Source organism: Salmo trutta, chromosome 37, assembly GCF_901001165.1.
Source record: "Salmo trutta chromosome 37, fSalTru1.1, whole genome shotgun sequence".
Classification (NCBI taxonomy): domain Eukaryota; kingdom Metazoa; phylum Chordata; class Actinopteri; order Salmoniformes; family Salmonidae; genus Salmo; species Salmo trutta.
This window is the reverse complement of record NC_042993.1, coordinates 15841860-15859453: the sequence shown is the minus strand read 5'-3', so window position 1 is coordinate 15859453 and position 17594 is coordinate 15841860.

Below are 17594 nucleotides of genomic sequence, written 5' to 3'. Positions count from 1 at the left end.
AAGTGATTTTTGTGGTTTCTATAGATGAATAGAACTAAACATGCATATTGGAGCTCCTGAGGGGTGCAGCGGTCTAAGGCACTGCATCTCAGTGCAAGTTGCGTCACCGGCCGTGATTGGGAGTTTCATAGGGTGGATCACAATTGGCCCAGCGTCGTCCGGGTTAGGGTTGGCCGGGTAGGCTGTCATTGTAAATAAGAATTTGTTTTTAACTGACTTGCCTAGTTAAATAAAGGTTAAATAAAAAATATATTTATTAACAATGATACTGCAAACTACACAATTTGATATTTACATAGCCCAATAAACAGCATGGCATTACAACATAACATCAGAGATATTCACACATTCAATTATCTGTAAGGTCCCTCAGTCGTGCATTAAATTTCAAACACAGATTGCCTCACAAAGAAGTGCACCTATTGGTAGATGAGTTAAAAAAAACAGACATTGAATATTCTTTTGAGCATGGTGAAGTCATTTGCACTTTGGATGGTGTATCAATACACACAGTCACTACAAAGATACAGACATCCTTCCTTTTTTTACCCCTCCACCACCCCGTTCGGAGGACAAATATCTTAGGTTTTTTTTTTTACAGCTTTTTTGCTAAATATACATACATTTTACCTATACATTTTGCATACACATTTTACATACATGGTACTTTTATATATAACAACAATACATTACCAAACAAACTCTTTAATCCCAACCCTCAGCCACTCTCAGCCCATCCCACCTATCACCATAGACCACCCTTGTTTGGTTTCCATGTGCCATATATTTTTCAATTGCGCTGTGATGTTTCACAAAACGTTTGAATCTTTCTGATCGTATATTATCCACAGATTGTGAGCTAAAGATGAAAACCTTTGTAACGAGTATTATTATATTATTTATTGATTGGCTATGGCTTTCCAGATCACCCAACACTGCTATTTGTAAGGTTAATTTTAAGTGCATGTTGTGATTTTTTTACCATTCCTGAAGCTGTGACCAGAAATAAGCTACAATGGGGGCAATACCAGAATAAGTGATCTATTGATTCTGTCTTTTCGCAACAAAATCTACAGAGCTGAGATTGTTGTATGGCCCATATATGTAGCATTCTGTTGGTGGCAAGAATTGTATATAATCATTTAAATAAAACAACTCTAAGTGTTGAGTCAAGTGTAGATTTTTGTACCAGTTCATTAACCATGTGCCATGGAATTGGTACATCGAAAATCTCCTCCCATCTATTTTGCAACCTGTATGGCGCAGCTGTCAACATTTTTGTCCTCAGATTAAACTGGTATATTTTTCTATATATGCCAGTTCCTTTCAGCCAATTTGTATATTTAATATATGGCATGCAAACAAGTTCCCTACTTTTTCCTTTTTCCACTTGCCTCCTCCATTTTTGTGGAAGTGCTGCAATCAGTTTTGGTTATAAATTTGGATTGAGCAGATATTCCCATATATTTTCAATAATTGCATAACTCCTCCATTTCTATTCATAATATCAATAATAAATATAATACAATTTATTTTAAAAATTCCATAAAGAATGTTTTTTTATTAATCAATATATTTGAGTTTAACCATAACATTTGTTGTAATAAAAGATTTAGATGCACTATTGTAAAGTGTTTGTTCCACTGTGATATCTTAAGGTGAATGCACCAATTTGTAAGTCGCTCTGGATAAGAGCGTCTGCTAAATGACTTAAATGTAAATGTAAATGTAATATTTGTCCTATCTTTTCTGGAGGATAAAACAAATTGTAACCAGCTTTGTATGGCTTGTTTAAGAAAGAGCGATACTTTAAACAAAATGTAATTTTCAATTAGTCGTAAATGAGAAGTTGTAATCCGTATGAAGGCAAAAAAGCAATTTTTGAACAAAGGATGAGCTTTTCTTAATAATCTACTGGAGAACCATTTTGGGTTTAAGTATAATTTATGTATGAGTGAAGCTTTAGTGAGAGGTTTAAAGCTTTAATATTGAATAATTTTAGTCCCCCAAACTCATTCATATATAAATAGGCACGTTTAATTTTGTCTGGCTTAGCATTCCAAATAAAATGAAATATTTTTTGCTCATATGATTTTAAAAATGAATCATCGAGAGTAGGCAATGCCATTAGTAAGTAAGTAAACTGTGATAGGACCAAAGAGTTAATCAATGTAATTTTTGGTATTTACCTCTCCATGGTTGCAAAATCGTATCTATTTTTGCTAACTTTCTATTGAAATTAATTGTGATAAGTTAATTTATCTTTTTTGAGATGTGAATACCAAGTATGTCTACTTCACCATCCGCCCATTTTATTGGTAAACTACAAGGTAGTGTAAACACTGTATTTTTTAACGATGCAATACGTAATATGGCACTCTTGTCATAATTAGGTTTTAATCCAGAGAGGCTAGAAAAGTGATCAAGATCTTCAATGAGACTGTGCAGGGATCCAGATTGCGGACTTAAGAAAAAACTAGAGTCATCAGCATACAGTGACACTTTTGTTTTTATCCCCTGGATTTCTAACCCCTTGATGTTCTTTTTGGATCTAATTGTATTAGCTATCATTTCAATGGCCATAATAAATAGATTTGGAGACAACAGACAGCCTTGTTTTACTCCTCTTAAAAGCTCAATCCTTTCTGAGAAGTAACCATTGTTTACTATTTAACATCTGGGGTTGCTGTACATAACCTTAACCCATTATATAAGAGATTCACCAAAATTAAAGTATTCCAGGCATTTATATATAATTTCTAATCATACTTTATCAAACGCCTTTTCAAAATCTGCTATGAAGACCATACCTGGTATCTTCAACGTTTCATAATGTTCAATTGTTTCAAGTAATTGTCGTATATTATCTCCAATATATTGTTCATGTAAAAAACCTGTCTGGTCAGGATGAACAATATCTGGTGTAACCTTTTTTATTCTATATGCTATGCATTTTGCCAGTATTTTCGCATCACAACATTGAAGTGTTAGAGGCCTCCAGTTTTATAAATGGACTGGATCTTTATACTTACCACCTGGGTCCTGTTTAAGTAGTAATGAAATCAGACCTTCTTGTTGAGTACCTGAAAGTCTACCATTTGTATAAGAGTAATTAAAACATGCTAATAATGGATCTTTGAGTATATCAAAAAAGCCCTGGTGTTTTTCCAGATATTTTGCCTCACAAAGTTCCTCTTCTGTAAGTTAGCCTTCACAGCGGTCTTTCTGTAAATGTGTTAATAATAATAATAATACATGTAAAATTATTATTATTATTATTATTATTATGAAAGAAATCCTTACAGTTAACATCATTCAGTGGAAATGGAGGAGACTGAAAAGAAAACATATGTTTAAAATATTTTGCTTCCTCTTTCAAAATATAATTTGGTGAATCATGGATAACTCCATCATTTGTAACGAGTTTCTGTAAATTATTTTTGGTAGAACTTCTGTGTTGAAGATTCAAGAAAAATTGTGAATTTTTCCCAATTTTCCATCCAATTTTTCCCCATTTTCCATCCAATTGTGTTCGGCGGTCGATGTCACCGACCTTCTAGCCATCGCTGATCCATTTTTCATTTTCCATTGGTTTTGTCTTGTCTTCACACCTGGTTCCAATTCCATCAATTAGATGTTGTGTATTTAACCCTCTGTTTCCCCTCATGTCCTTGTCGGTGATTGTTTGATTGTATGTTATGTGCAAGTTAGGTTCTGGTGTGCGGCGGGTTTTGTACCCACTTTTATTATTTTGTATATTTTGTTTTTCAGAGTTTTGTGAGCACTTATTAAACGACTCCGTTTATACCAAGTTCGTTCTCCTGCGCCTGACTTCCCTGCCACCAGCATGCACCCATTACACCTTTATTAGTCTAGTCTCTTTTGACCTAAACTGCTTTTGTTTTAATGATGAGTATTGTATTGAATGGCCTCTAAGTGTCCCATACAAAAAGTGTCCCATACAATAAGGGGATCTGCTGTACCTATGTTGTACAAAAAAAGACAATTATGAATGATTTTGTCTTAGTTAAGAACAAATTGTCATCCAATAGCCTTTGATTAAATTTCCAATATCCCTGTGGAAATTCTGTAAGAGTTACATGGAGGCCAATTAGATGGTGGTCAGATCGCATTCGATCTCCTATTAACACTTTTTTTTTGTACTTTTGAGGCCAGCAAGAACGAGACTAGGTAGTAATGAAGACGGCTAGCTTGATTAAGCCTCCTCCATGTATATCTCACTAGGTCAGGGTTTTCCAACCTCCATATATCCACTAGTTCTAATGTATCCATGATCTTTGTAATCTCCGTAAGTGTTTGAGGGTGATAGTTTGTAGAATGATTTCCTTTACGATCCATTGAGGTACTTAAAACCGTATTATAATCTCCCACCATAATAATAGATTATTTTGTTGCTTGTGAGCTCAATAGATTATTATGTATATTTTCAAAAAAGTGTGGCTCATCATTATTTGGCCCATATAGATTAATTAGCCAGATCTGTTTTTGGTCCAATAGAACATTTAAAATAATCCATCTTCCTTGCGGATCTGTTTGCACAGTTTGTACAATCGGATCAAAATTTGTATTAATTAGTATAATCACCCCTTTTGAGTTTCTTTGACCATTACGAAAATATTTTTCTCCCTCCCAGTCCTTTTTCCACCCAACCTCATCTATATTTGTAGAATGAGTTTCCTGTAACAATAGATATTATATTCTTTCTCTATTATCCATATAAAATTTTTTAGGATCTGCTAAGCCATTACAATTATAACTTGCTATACTTATTTCTCCACTTACCATAATGATACCCAAGTTTCAATTATACTTACCACAACCAATTTTTGTAAACTTACCATTAACAAGAATTTAAGCTTTCTGCCAATATCAGATATGTTTATGTCCTAGAAATAATAATGCATTAGCCTACGTTAGCTCAACCATCCCGTGGGTGGGACACCGAAGAGATCCTTAAGAGTTATTAAAAAGCACCATGATGATTAAGTGTCCATATAGCTGTACCATAATCATTTGCACTGTTAAGCATACTGTAACTGCAACTTTGTAAACCTCCAATTGTCCTAATATTCTACCCACTTAAACCTCCCCCCACATCTAGGTCTGTTGTCACTAAGACCGTCAAACCATCTCCCTGACTCATGACGAACCTTTGGGTCCTAAGGCAAACCCTTGGCCGCCCATTGGCGTTAGCCAGAGGGAAATATGGGCAGTCCCATGATAACATTATTATCTATGAGGATGCCTAAGACAACTAACCAAATAACATGGAAAACAGTCAGAAAAAAATAGTAACAATAATAGATACTATTAATATAAATTATAACAGCACAATCTTACAATGGTCAGTTCATTGGATTCAATTGTTCGTAAAAAAGAAAAAAAAATGAAATGCAAGATATATTTAATGTAGTCCTCATTATATCTTGTTGTATTCCGACAAAAAAAGGAAGAAGGAAAAAGGAACATAGATTCTAACGGCCGCTAATTACTGCAAATACAAAATTCGTCTTAGGCATCACTTTATATCATGTTGTGCTGTGCCAGAGCCGACCGCAAGCCAACCCCAGGCACTCCCTTATGAGAAGGCATACTCAAATACAACTCACAATCGATTCCGACACAGCCACGGCATGACAGCCAAGAACACATGCAGTACTGACGATCCAGAGCGCGTAAACCTGTAAAACCAACCCTCTCTCCACCCTACACATTATGTTTTTATTCCAGGGTCGTTGCTCTACCACCTCGGCTGTTTTACCTACGCCTATATCATTAGGATCAAGAATAAAAAAGGTAGTATAAATATTTCATATAGAGATATATAATATACCTTTCTCTCGCTCAGAGAAGTGCTTCCATAAGCCAATTATTGTATTAGTTCTACCGTTAACTTGAATCCCTTTATCCCAGTGTTAACCAGCCCACACCCACTAGAGACAACAACCCTGTTGATAATACCTCATCCATCCATTTGCCGATGTGATTCGAAATAATAATCATCCTTTACATTTTTTATATTGAGATTTATTTTTTAAACATAAAATGGTAATAGCAATTATTTTAGGATAGGCCTATTCCAATAGAGAACCTATGCAGGTTTGTAATTATATAATCCTTTATCCTAGCCCTATACTACATCTATTCATATTTAGCAAGTTTTATCTTAAAAGATAATCATTCCGATTCACATTGGTGAACAAGGGCCGCACTATATAACAGCTTTTAAGTCAAAATATACCCGACCTCTACAATTAGGACATATATAAACAAGAAAAATAACTTGGTATTTATAATGTACAATCTTCAAATTAAATACATAAAAAATCCTAAAGAAAAAAAAGGTCAGCCTTACCCACCCTCGCCTTCCCCTAAATCAATACCTGATAATACTTCCATATAGTCCAAAGTTCCACATTGCCTAAATAGAAAAAGGATGAGTTCCTCATACCCATTCTGCACTCTCCAACCATATTTTAAGTCGACATACTCCACGGTTCCATTAAGCATGAATAAAACCCAAAAAAAGTAGTTAATGCAAAAAAAATGTTTTTGTAAAAAAACATTGAATCTATATTTGTACTGTGTAACGCGGTGCAAATATGTATGTTTGGACTACTTCAACAGGACGTAGCTACACAGCCATGTTGTAATCTTCGATTCCTTGAACATTTGATTATTTACATATAATTTATCGACCACGAACATTCTGCTTCTCTGCTCGGAGCCTTTTGAAAGTGGCCTTTTGAAAGTGGGGTACAGGGCACGTCGTCTCTCCTCTATTTCATGAGGAAATGGTTAATTAATAGAGAATAGGGTGTTCTTCAATTCCATACCCTGTTGTAAAAAGGCAATTTTCATTGTGTAGTGGGTTAGCATAACTACTATCGAACGGTGCCTTCCCTCTGCTCTGCCACCAAAACCGTGAACTCTTCGAAAATCAATTGTTGACCACCTTGACTTTTTCTTCCATCGACTGATCGTTTTCATCCTCCTTTATTCTCATTATAACAATATTATTTCTCATACTTCTGCACTTTAGATCAAGTAATTCGGCTTTCGTTGTTTTATTATCAAACCGTAGCCTCTCTGTAGTGTCTTTTAGGGAGTCCACGGTAGTTTTCAATATCTTATTTTCCGCTCGTATTTCTTCCATCATTTTATTCTGTAATCCATTCATGTTTTTAAGGCCTCAACCTCCCCAGCCTCAGACTCCCCCTCCATTTTTGTGATGAATTCATGGGACAAGCTGTGCCTACCACGCTGCCACCTGCCATGTCATCCAGACCTAGTCCCAGGGTCCTTAGTTTATTGATGAACTTTGAGGGCACCCTTTCTAACTCAGATGCCGTAGAGGAAGGAAACCGCTCAGGGATTTCACCATGAGGCAAATTATGACTTTGGAACAGTTACAGAGTGTATCACTTTACTGCAAGTAACCTGGTGGCCTCATGCAGGGAATGTTATTCATAATTTCATAATTAATAGACCTTTTTTTTTGGTAAGAAAATCCAGTATTTCCATGTCAAATGGTTTTGTTCTATTTCAGTCTTCTGTGATGTATATAAAGTGTAATATTGGGATGCTAACTCAACATTTATTACATTTCAACTCTATATCTGACATGGTACAGGTGGCTTCTTTTTTAAGCCCGTAACCATGTGTGTGAAGTGTATACTTTTGTTTATAGATTTGTTTAAGACTACCAAGAAACTCTGTGTGACCCTGCAGTTGTAACGATCGTCTGACAGAGGGGACCAAGATGCACCGTGGTAAGTGCTCATATTAACTTTAATGACACTTTAAATAAAACAAGAAAACAAAAGCCAACAGTTCTGCCAGGTGAACACACAAGACAGAAAACAACTACCCACAAGACCTCAAAGGAAAACAGCCTGCCTAAGTATGGCTCCCAATCAGCGACAACGATGTACAGCTGTCCCTGATTGAGAGCCATACCAGGCCAAAACAAAGAAATACAAAAACATAGAAAAAAGGACATAGAATGCCCACCCTAGTCACACCCTGGCCTAACCAAAATAGAGAACAAAAACCTCTCTATGGCCAGGGCGTGACAGCAGTAAAAGGTTAATGGCTGTGATTCGAGAAAACTCTACAATACTAACCTAATTGACAGAGTGAAAAGATGGAAGCTTGTACAGAAAAAATATATTCTAAAACATGTGTAATGTTTGCAATAAGGCACTAAAGTAAAACTGCCCAAAATTTGGCAAATAAATGTGCTTTAAGTCCTGAATATAAAGCGTTAAGTGAATCTGGTGAATAACTGTCTTAGAGTGGTGGTGGTCAGGAGAGTAGCGACGGTACTGGTGCTCCCGCTGCGGTGACTCAGGCCAGGAGGGCCTACAGTACACCCTCGTGAACTGTTCCATTTCATAGAGCAGCTCCTCATATTCTCTCAGCAGTTCCCAACTGGAGAGGGTGTGGCTACTGAGGAGGCCTGGAGCAGGGCTTGTAGTAGTCTCTTAGGTGAGAGAGGTGCGTAAGGCTTCTCAGCTTCCTCAGGTGTATGATGGCTTCGTGTGGCAATGTGGGCTGAGGTGGGTGGTGGTAGGCGTCTCATGGTGAGACACACAAACTCCTCTTCAGGGCACCTCAACATCACAACTATACAGTAGCAGGTCAGAATCTGTCTCGACATGCATATTAACATGTTACTGCAAGCTACACAATTGGATCTTTACATAGCCCAATGAACAGTATGACATTACAACATAACACATCAGAGATATTCAAACAGACTAGTCTCAACAGAGAGTGAGGGTAATTACTGATCTGCCTGACAGTCAAGATTTATGGCCCAGTCTTTCCTGACAACTAGGGATTTTATCTGATTTTAGGAGGCACCATTGCTTAAAGAGGAATTTCACCCTGGGAATCTGGGCCTGTTTGTGCAATTTCGCGAAGGCTCTGTGTTATACTGATCGCACTATACGTTTTTGTGCGTATAGATATGGTTGTCCTTGTTCGATAAAGCCATTGGATGTCTTTCAGTGATGTTCCTAATGGTGGATTCATTGCTAAATATACAAGCTGATGCCTTTTCTTCAGTCTCTGAAAGACTACAACTGATGTGGGACAGGTGCTTCGTGCTCTGGCACTGTCTCTCCCCCATGGAGGGATTTTTTGAAAGGGAGGTGGACACTAACGACACAATCCTTTGGGAAAAACTGAAAAAATCCAGTCTCTTAAGCAGTTGTTGAAGTTAATCCGGGAACCCCTGCGGTTAGGGTGAATCCCGTCTCTTTTAACCCTTGTACTTTTCTGTAAAACAATTACGTCCGTTGTGGTATGGGTAAGAGACAGTCAAAGAATCAAGTAAAAACAGACAAAACTTTATTTTGTCTTGTCAGACCTTTCAGAAATAAGAAATACAAGAACATTTGATTTCAAAAACTCTATATTTAAGAACTATTTGTTAAACATATTTCCTTTCACAAACAAGCATTTTCTGTTTGGAGCTCATTTTTGATTGTCTGTGTCAGAGATCTGCTGCTCTCGTACTGAGAAGGAGAAAGCTTGGGAAAGATCCTTTTCACCCAAACATAGTTAAAAAAGTGCAACCAGAACCAGTCAAAACAAAATACATCGAAGACACTTGTTTATTTTGGATCGGTGCAAATATCTATACACTGTGAATGCCTCCGGGTCAAAATGACCCACAACATTCCACAACACATCAGTGTGTCCACATTTTGAAGTTAGGTTCATGACCCTAAATGAGGAAAAGTAATTTCATTTCATGGTCAAATTGACCCGCAACATAATAGGAGGTTTAAAGAGTGTTGATTGCTCCCACAGCAATGAAAAATTGTCACAAAAGGAGACATTCTTGTCTTTGCAAAGTTTCTTCAGGAACTTGTTTAGGGCAGCGAGGCAGCTGTAACATTCTAAACCCCTTCTATAGCACTGCAGTGGGCCAGAGATGATTATTCTGCCCTGTGCCAACAAAGGTGTTCAAGAGAATGTTCAAGCTCTGTAAGGTCACATCCAATTTCTGGAGACGGTCCTCTTTGTCCTTTCCAGTAATGAGGATGTCACCCAGGTAGCATTGTACTTCTGGCAAGCCACTCAAGATCTGACCCATTGCCTGACGTGCCCCTTGTCTGTCACGACAGTCAGCAGCCCCTTTGACTTTTCATCCACATGCATCTGCAAGTAGGCGTGGCAGAGGTAGATTTTGCTGAACTTTTAACACCACATCTGCCTATGTCTCACTTCCGCATCTGCGGTGAAAGGTGACAGAGCTAGAGCGATGTTTGTCAGACCATGAGAAATCACAAAAATCGGTCTTCTCACAAAATTGTCTGTAGCATCCGAACGGTCTGGCCTACAAAATTATTACCCCCTCTATGGAAAGATGGGACTCATGAACACAATGGTGTTCTCTGTTTTGCTCTACAACCCACACAAGCGTCTTGGGACTCATCTTGGTACAGCCAATGCACCAACTTCTGTCTGTAGTGTCCGAACAGTTTAGGCTACACACTAATATGACCCATCTGTTGAAAGGTGAGACTCTCACAAACAAGTACATGTTGGTTGTTTTGCTCTAGGATGCCCAATGTCCTCACAAGACTCATCTGAAAGTCCCCCGGTACCAGTTGTATAAGGGCACAAGGTGAGACCCAAATGCAGACACAGGAGGCAGATGGTAGAGCTCTGATATTTATTATAACAAAGGGAGCAGGCAAAGGCAGGTCAGGAACAGGCGAGAGTTCATAAACCAGGTCAGAGTCCGAACAGTACCAGACGAAAGGCGGTCTCGAGGTCAGGCCAGACATGGGTCAGAAACCAGATCTGAGTCCAAAACAGTACAAGGGGATAGGCAGGCTGGTAGTCAGAACAGGCCGAATGGTCAGGCAGGCGGGTTCGGAGTCAGGACAGACAAGGGTCGAAACCAGGAGGACTAGAAACAAACAGAGACGGGAAAAAATAGGAGCGAGGAAAATCACTGGTTGATTTGGCAAACAAGACGAACTGGCACAGAGAGACAGGAAACACAGGGATAAATACACCAGGGATAATAAGCGACACCTGGAGGGGGTGGAGACAATCACAAGGACATGTGAACCAGATCAGGGTGTGACAAGTTGAAAACATTTATGGAAGTATATATGGAGGCACATGTAAAAAAATAAAAAAATAAAAAAATGTTTCCTGATTTTTGTTATATCGTTCAAATGTAGGACAAACACTTCAGAATAAACTTCATTTTCTATCTGTTATTCCATGTAATGATTCTGTTATTCAATGTGTTTGTATGGGCTAATAGCAGTAAGGCCAAATACAAATGTTCATCAATTATACAGTACCAGTCAAAAGTTTGGACATCTACTTATTCAAAGGTTTTTCTTTATTTTTACTATATTCTATATTGTAAAGTAATAGTGAAGACATCAAAACTATGAAATAACACCCATGGTGTTATCACCCATATCATGTAGTAACCAAAAAGTGTTGAACAAATCAAAATGTATTTTATATTATAGATTCTTCAAAGTAACCACCCTTTGCCTTGATGACAGCTTTGCACACTCCTGTTAATTGAAATGCATTCCAGGTGACTACCTCATGAAGCTGGTTTAGAGAATGCCAAGAGTGTGCAAAGCTGTCATCAAGGTAAAGGGTGGCTTCTTTGAAATAATCTCAAATATAAAATATATTTTGATTTGTTTAACACTTTTTTGGTTATTACATGATTCCATATGTGTTATTTCATAGTTGTGATGTCTTCACAATTATTCTACAATGTAGAAAATAGTAAAAATAAAGAGAAATAACGAGTAGGTGTGTCCAAACTTATGACTGATACTGTATATATATTTTTTTTTGATACTTAAAATTCAAAATCAATTAGCAATATTCTCCTTGGTATGACCTTCCTAAAACCATTCATATAGCTTAGTAGACCCCCCCCCCCTGCTTAGCCAGGGCTTAGACTGTTTAGTGGCAAAAATAAGGGGTGTAAAAAAATTAAATACAAATGTTTCCTGGTCTTTCTTATATTGTATCTCTCAGATATAGGATAGATAATTCAGAACAAACTTCCTTTTGATTTTTCAGGGGACAATCTGTTATTCAATGGGTTTGTAAGGGCTCATAGCGGTAAGGCCAAAAAAATCTAATGTTTTTTTTCTCATTTAAAACAATTCCATATACCTTAGTAGAACCACCCGTGTTCCCTTCCCTGTATGTAGTGTACTTAACAGCTCCGTTCCCTTTCCTGTAGGTAGTTAGGTAGGTAGACTTCACAGCTCTATTCCCTTAATTTGAATTTCTCAACAGTTGTCTTAATGAAGAATCGAAGGAATACTTCAGGATTTTGGCAAAGATCATCCTCCCCAGAGTCAGATTAACTTGTGGATACCATTTTTATGTCTCCTTGTCCAGTATGCAGGAAGTTGGAAGTAGTTTTGTGAGCCAATGCTAACTAGCTTTAGCGCAATGACTGTATGTCTATGGTATCGGCTAGCATTAGTAGATACCATAGACTTCCGGTCATTATGCTAATGCTAGCATAGCTTGTATGAACACATTTCCATAGCTTGTATGAGCACATTTCCATAGCATGTGCCAGTACATTTCCATAGCTCTTGTCAGTACATTTCCATAGCTTGTGTCAATACGCTTCAGAAGCTTGTATGAACACATTTCCATAGCTTGTATGAGCACATTTCCATAGCATGTGCCAGTACATTTCCATAGCTCTTGTCTGTACATTTCCATAGCTTGTGTCAGTATATTTCCATAGCTCTTGTCAGTACATTTCCATAGCTTGTGTCAGTACATTTCCATAGCTTGTGTCAGTATATTTCCATAGCTTGTGTCAGTACATTTCCATAGCTTGTGTCAGTACATTTCCATAGCATGTGCCAGTACATTTCCATAGCTTGTCAGTACATTTCCATAGCTTGTGTCGGTACATTTCCATAGCATGTGCCAGTACATTTCCATAGCTTGTGTCAGTACATTTCCATAGCATGTGTCATACATTTGATATTGCAGAGTCACATTGTTGACATCTCATCACAAAATAGTACTAAATGCATTTATTTCCATACAGATATTGAAACAGACTACAGATATTACAAATTTAACTACTCAATCTCATATGCACAAAATGAATTTCTACTGAAAAGGTGGACCTTGGTGGTCATGCTAATGGAAGTATGGAACTATTCCTGGCTATTGAGATTTGGGAGAGAACACTTTCCTGTTTATCTAGTAGAAAGAGGAGGAAGGGAAGCGCTACTGAGGTACACAATAGTACATTTTGGTAGACAGAAGGTGCTTGTTGAGCTGAATATCAGGAGTTTACAACCTAATTTACTGGCTAATTTACTGGCTAATTTACTGGACAGACCAATCAACTGAAGGCAAACTAAAAATAAAAAAGATTGAGTTGGAAAATTGAGTTGTCCCTGTGTCCTTTGGATGGTGAACAAGAGGAGGACTTGACAGTGCTCTTTGGTAAAAGGGATGAATTGGTCCTCCTTTCTTTTTGACTTTCCTGTTTATATTACCCTTTGGGTTGTTCCACAAAAAGAGTGACTTTTGGGTAGTGTTATTTTGTCAAAAAAACATATTTCACCTAATATTATCATTCTGTCATGAGGAGCACACATTCCAATTCCCTATTCAAGAGGTCAAATTAATTAAAAAATGGCAATTAAAGTAACAGGGTTGACAATTTTATCTTAAATCAGCCATAACCCCCTGCAAGCTTAACAAAAAATAACTTGAAACATTTCTTGCCCATCAATGGGTAACATGCTCGAAGTTTTATGCTCAACGCTAACAGTTTTCTACCACAAAACAACAGAAAATGACCAAAAACCGTAGAACCAGTTTATAATTATTTTTTATTTAACCTTTATTTAACTAGACAAGTCAGTTAAGAACAATATCTTATTTAAAATGACGGCCTACACCGGACAAACCCGGATGACGCTGGGCCAATTGTGTACCGCCCTATGGGACTCCCAATCACGGCCGGTTGTGATACAGCCTGGATTCGAACCAGGGTGTCTGTAGTGACACCTCTAGCACTGAGATGCATTGCCTTAGACCGCTGCACCACTCGGGGAATGCTGCGCCACTCGGGACCGCTGCACAACTAGAAATAGTTTCAGCATATTAACATTTGTCTAGTTTACATAACAGGCTTGACCTTAAAATGTGGGACAAACGTAAATTAATCACTAATGCAAGAAAATATATATATGTCAGAAAAACATGACGTGGATCATGTCAAAATGTAGATTTTTGGCACCTTAGCGAGTCTTTATTCATATAAAAAAATAGGATATATTACATTTTCCATGTGGTTTGTATTAAAGGGCACTTAATTTAATATAGCAGGCTTTAAAATGTCTACTTAAATATCAGAGGTGCAAAAGGCACTCTATTTGTAGAACGACCCCTTTTATATTCAGCCCTAAACCTCAGCTCACTAGGTTGAAGACAAGACTACATTCCAGTCTTAGACAGAGAAAAAAAGTGCTTAACTTCAGACAAACACGCTATTTAATGCAGGTGGTTCTCGGATGGCCCATGTCTATCCCATAGAAATATAATCTCATGCTATACTGGACAAAAATATAAACGCAACATGTAAAGTGTTGGTCCCATGTTTCATGAGCTGAAATAAAAGATCCCAGATATTTTCCATACGCACAAAAAGCTCAAGTCTCTCAAATGTTGTGCTCAAATTTGTTTACATCACTGTTAGTGAGAATTTCTCCTTTGCCAAGATAATCCACCCACCTGACAGGTGTGGCATATCAATAAGCTGATTAAACAGCATGATCATTACACAGGTGGACCTTGTGCTGGGGACAATAAAAGGCCACTCTAAAATGTGCAGTTTTGTCTCACAACACAATGTCACAGATGTCTCAAGTTTTGAGGGAGCATGCAATTGGTATGTTGCCTGCAGGAATGTCCACCAAAGCTGTTGCCAGAGAATTTAATGTCAATTTTTCTACCATAAGCCGCATCCAATGCCGTTTTATAGAATTTGGCATGTAGGTTCAATGGGCCTCACACCCGCCAACCACGTGTAGCCACACTAGCCCAGGACCTCCACATCTGTCTTCTTCACTTGCGGGATCGTCTGAGGCGGTGCTGAGGAGTATTTCTGACTGTAATAAAGCCCTTTTGTGGGGAAAAACTCATTCTGATTGGCTGGGCCTGGTTCCCCAGTGGGTGGGCCTGGCTCCCAAGTGGTGAGCCTATACCCTCCCAGGCCCACCCATGGCTGTGTCCTTGCCCAGTCATATGAAATCCAAAGATTAGGGCCTAATTTATTTATTTCAATTGACTGATTTCCTTATATGAACTGTAACTCAGTAAAATCTTTGAAATTGTTGCATGTTGCATTTATATTTTTGTGGTCTATACATCTAATGGTATTATAAAGTACATAGCTTGTCAAACCAAGCACTTAAAAAAGTGCTTGGTTTGATTTCATAGCATTGAAATATGTCATCCTTGCTGGATACCAGCAAGTAGGACTGAATGAAATGCCTGGTTTGCAACAGGCTGGCTGCTGTATGTGTGTGTATCTTGTTCACTCATACCAATGGTTCAAATGTCTTCATGTCTTTAATAATTTCACCATAGAAAATACTACTTAGAAAACATGAACACATCATTGTGGTACTACAGTTAAAATAATAATTGTTCACACCAATACTTGGTTCACACTAACACCAACCTGTATTAAACATAGTACAAATATATTTGCACACTGTTTCCATCACTGTACAGGGGCACAACTTTGATTTTAGAATGTTTTTCTTTTTTAATCCAGTTGGATAAACACTCCAAACAGCCTACCTGACCGCTCGGAGGCCTCTGCATGGTTCTAAAGCACACCGTTGCCTCAATTTTTATCACATTCCAATGATAAAACCAGCGGGGGACAAAAATGCAATTTCAGAATGTAGGGGGGACCTGTCCCCCCGGCCCAGTGAAAGTTGCACCCCTGTTATTATAAATGGATGGTTTCAAATTGTTCACATGAAAAATGCTCACAGTATTACAACATGTTTGGCAATTGTTTCTGTGCAAACCCATAAATTTGCCTGTAAAAAGAGTAGGTCTACATTGTATTTTGTGCTCGTGAATATGCACAGCACATTGGTGCATAGCCATTGGGCTGTATCCTAAGTCCAGTTGATGTGGAACCTATGACAACAGTGCAACACTACAATACTTTCTAATTAGAAGAGCACAGAAACTTTCACACGTTCAGGAGGTGAAACGCTCTGGAATGTTGCAGAAAGAAATGCTTCCTATAGAGCTGACATGATTTCCTATTCTAATTGACAGAACAAGTGTCTGTTCTACAGAATATATATCTATCTGAACATTCTGTTACATTGCACCCCACTGAGTATGATCCTGGTAAGAAGTCACTGATGGTGGATTGACAGCAAAGCCCATAGGTATAGATATGGTCATGGTCCTGGTCATAGAGATTTGTTCGTGTTATGTGAAATTATCAGTATGTTTGCAAACACTATCACATATAGCTATTGCTACAAGTTGTTCTTGGTCATTTGACACCAGTCAGACTGTATTCAGTCATAACCGAGTCAGACAAAGGTCTGCTTGTACATCCAGGCTCTCAACATATCTCACAACTCATTGAGTAATCTACAGAATATCTACAGTAAACCAATGGGATACAACATACTTCACCATACTGACATTTAAGGGAAAAAATATCTTAAAGATTTTGTGGAGCTTTAAATAAAGAGAGGGTTGACACACTGTGTCCCAAAACCTGCTACTGAAAGCTAAACATTAAAGGTCCAATGCAGCCATTTTTATCTCAATATCATATAATTTATGGGTTACAATTAAGTACCTTACTGTGATTGTTTTCATTTCAAATGGTCAAAAAGAAACCAAAATAGCTTCTTAGCAAAGAGCAATTTCTCAAGCAAGAATTATGCTAGGACTGTCTTGGAGAGGTCTGAGTGGGGAGGGGAAAACGGAAAACTAGCTGTTATATGCAGAGGTTTGGAACTCTTATTGGTCTATTAACTAATTTACCACATGGTGATGTCATCAGGCAGGCCAAAGCTCCATCCCACCAAACAGCTCTTACACTAAAAAGGGATTATAATAATTTTCCCAATATCACAGTATTATTCCAACCTCATAGCCTGGAAATATGTATAAAACACAGGAAATCGTGTTTTTTACTGCACTGGGCCTTTAAACAATGCAATAAACCATTGACAAGATTATTTGTTTGTTTTTCACTTGGATGTAGTTCTAAGCCCTGCTCAGAACCACAACTACAAAATACAAAAGTTCACTATTATCACCCAGTAAGTGTTAGATGCCAAAGTACGACTAGGCCTAATGCTAGGTACAGATCTGCCAGTCTGTCCACCAGCAGCACAGCGGCAGAGCCAGCCTGCCCCGGGGGGAGAAAAAGGGCCTTTGGTTTGTGGTGTGGCATGAACCACTGCACCAGGAGGGTGAGGTACCGTTCTGTTAAGACAACCATGATACGGACAGTAGGCTGTCGA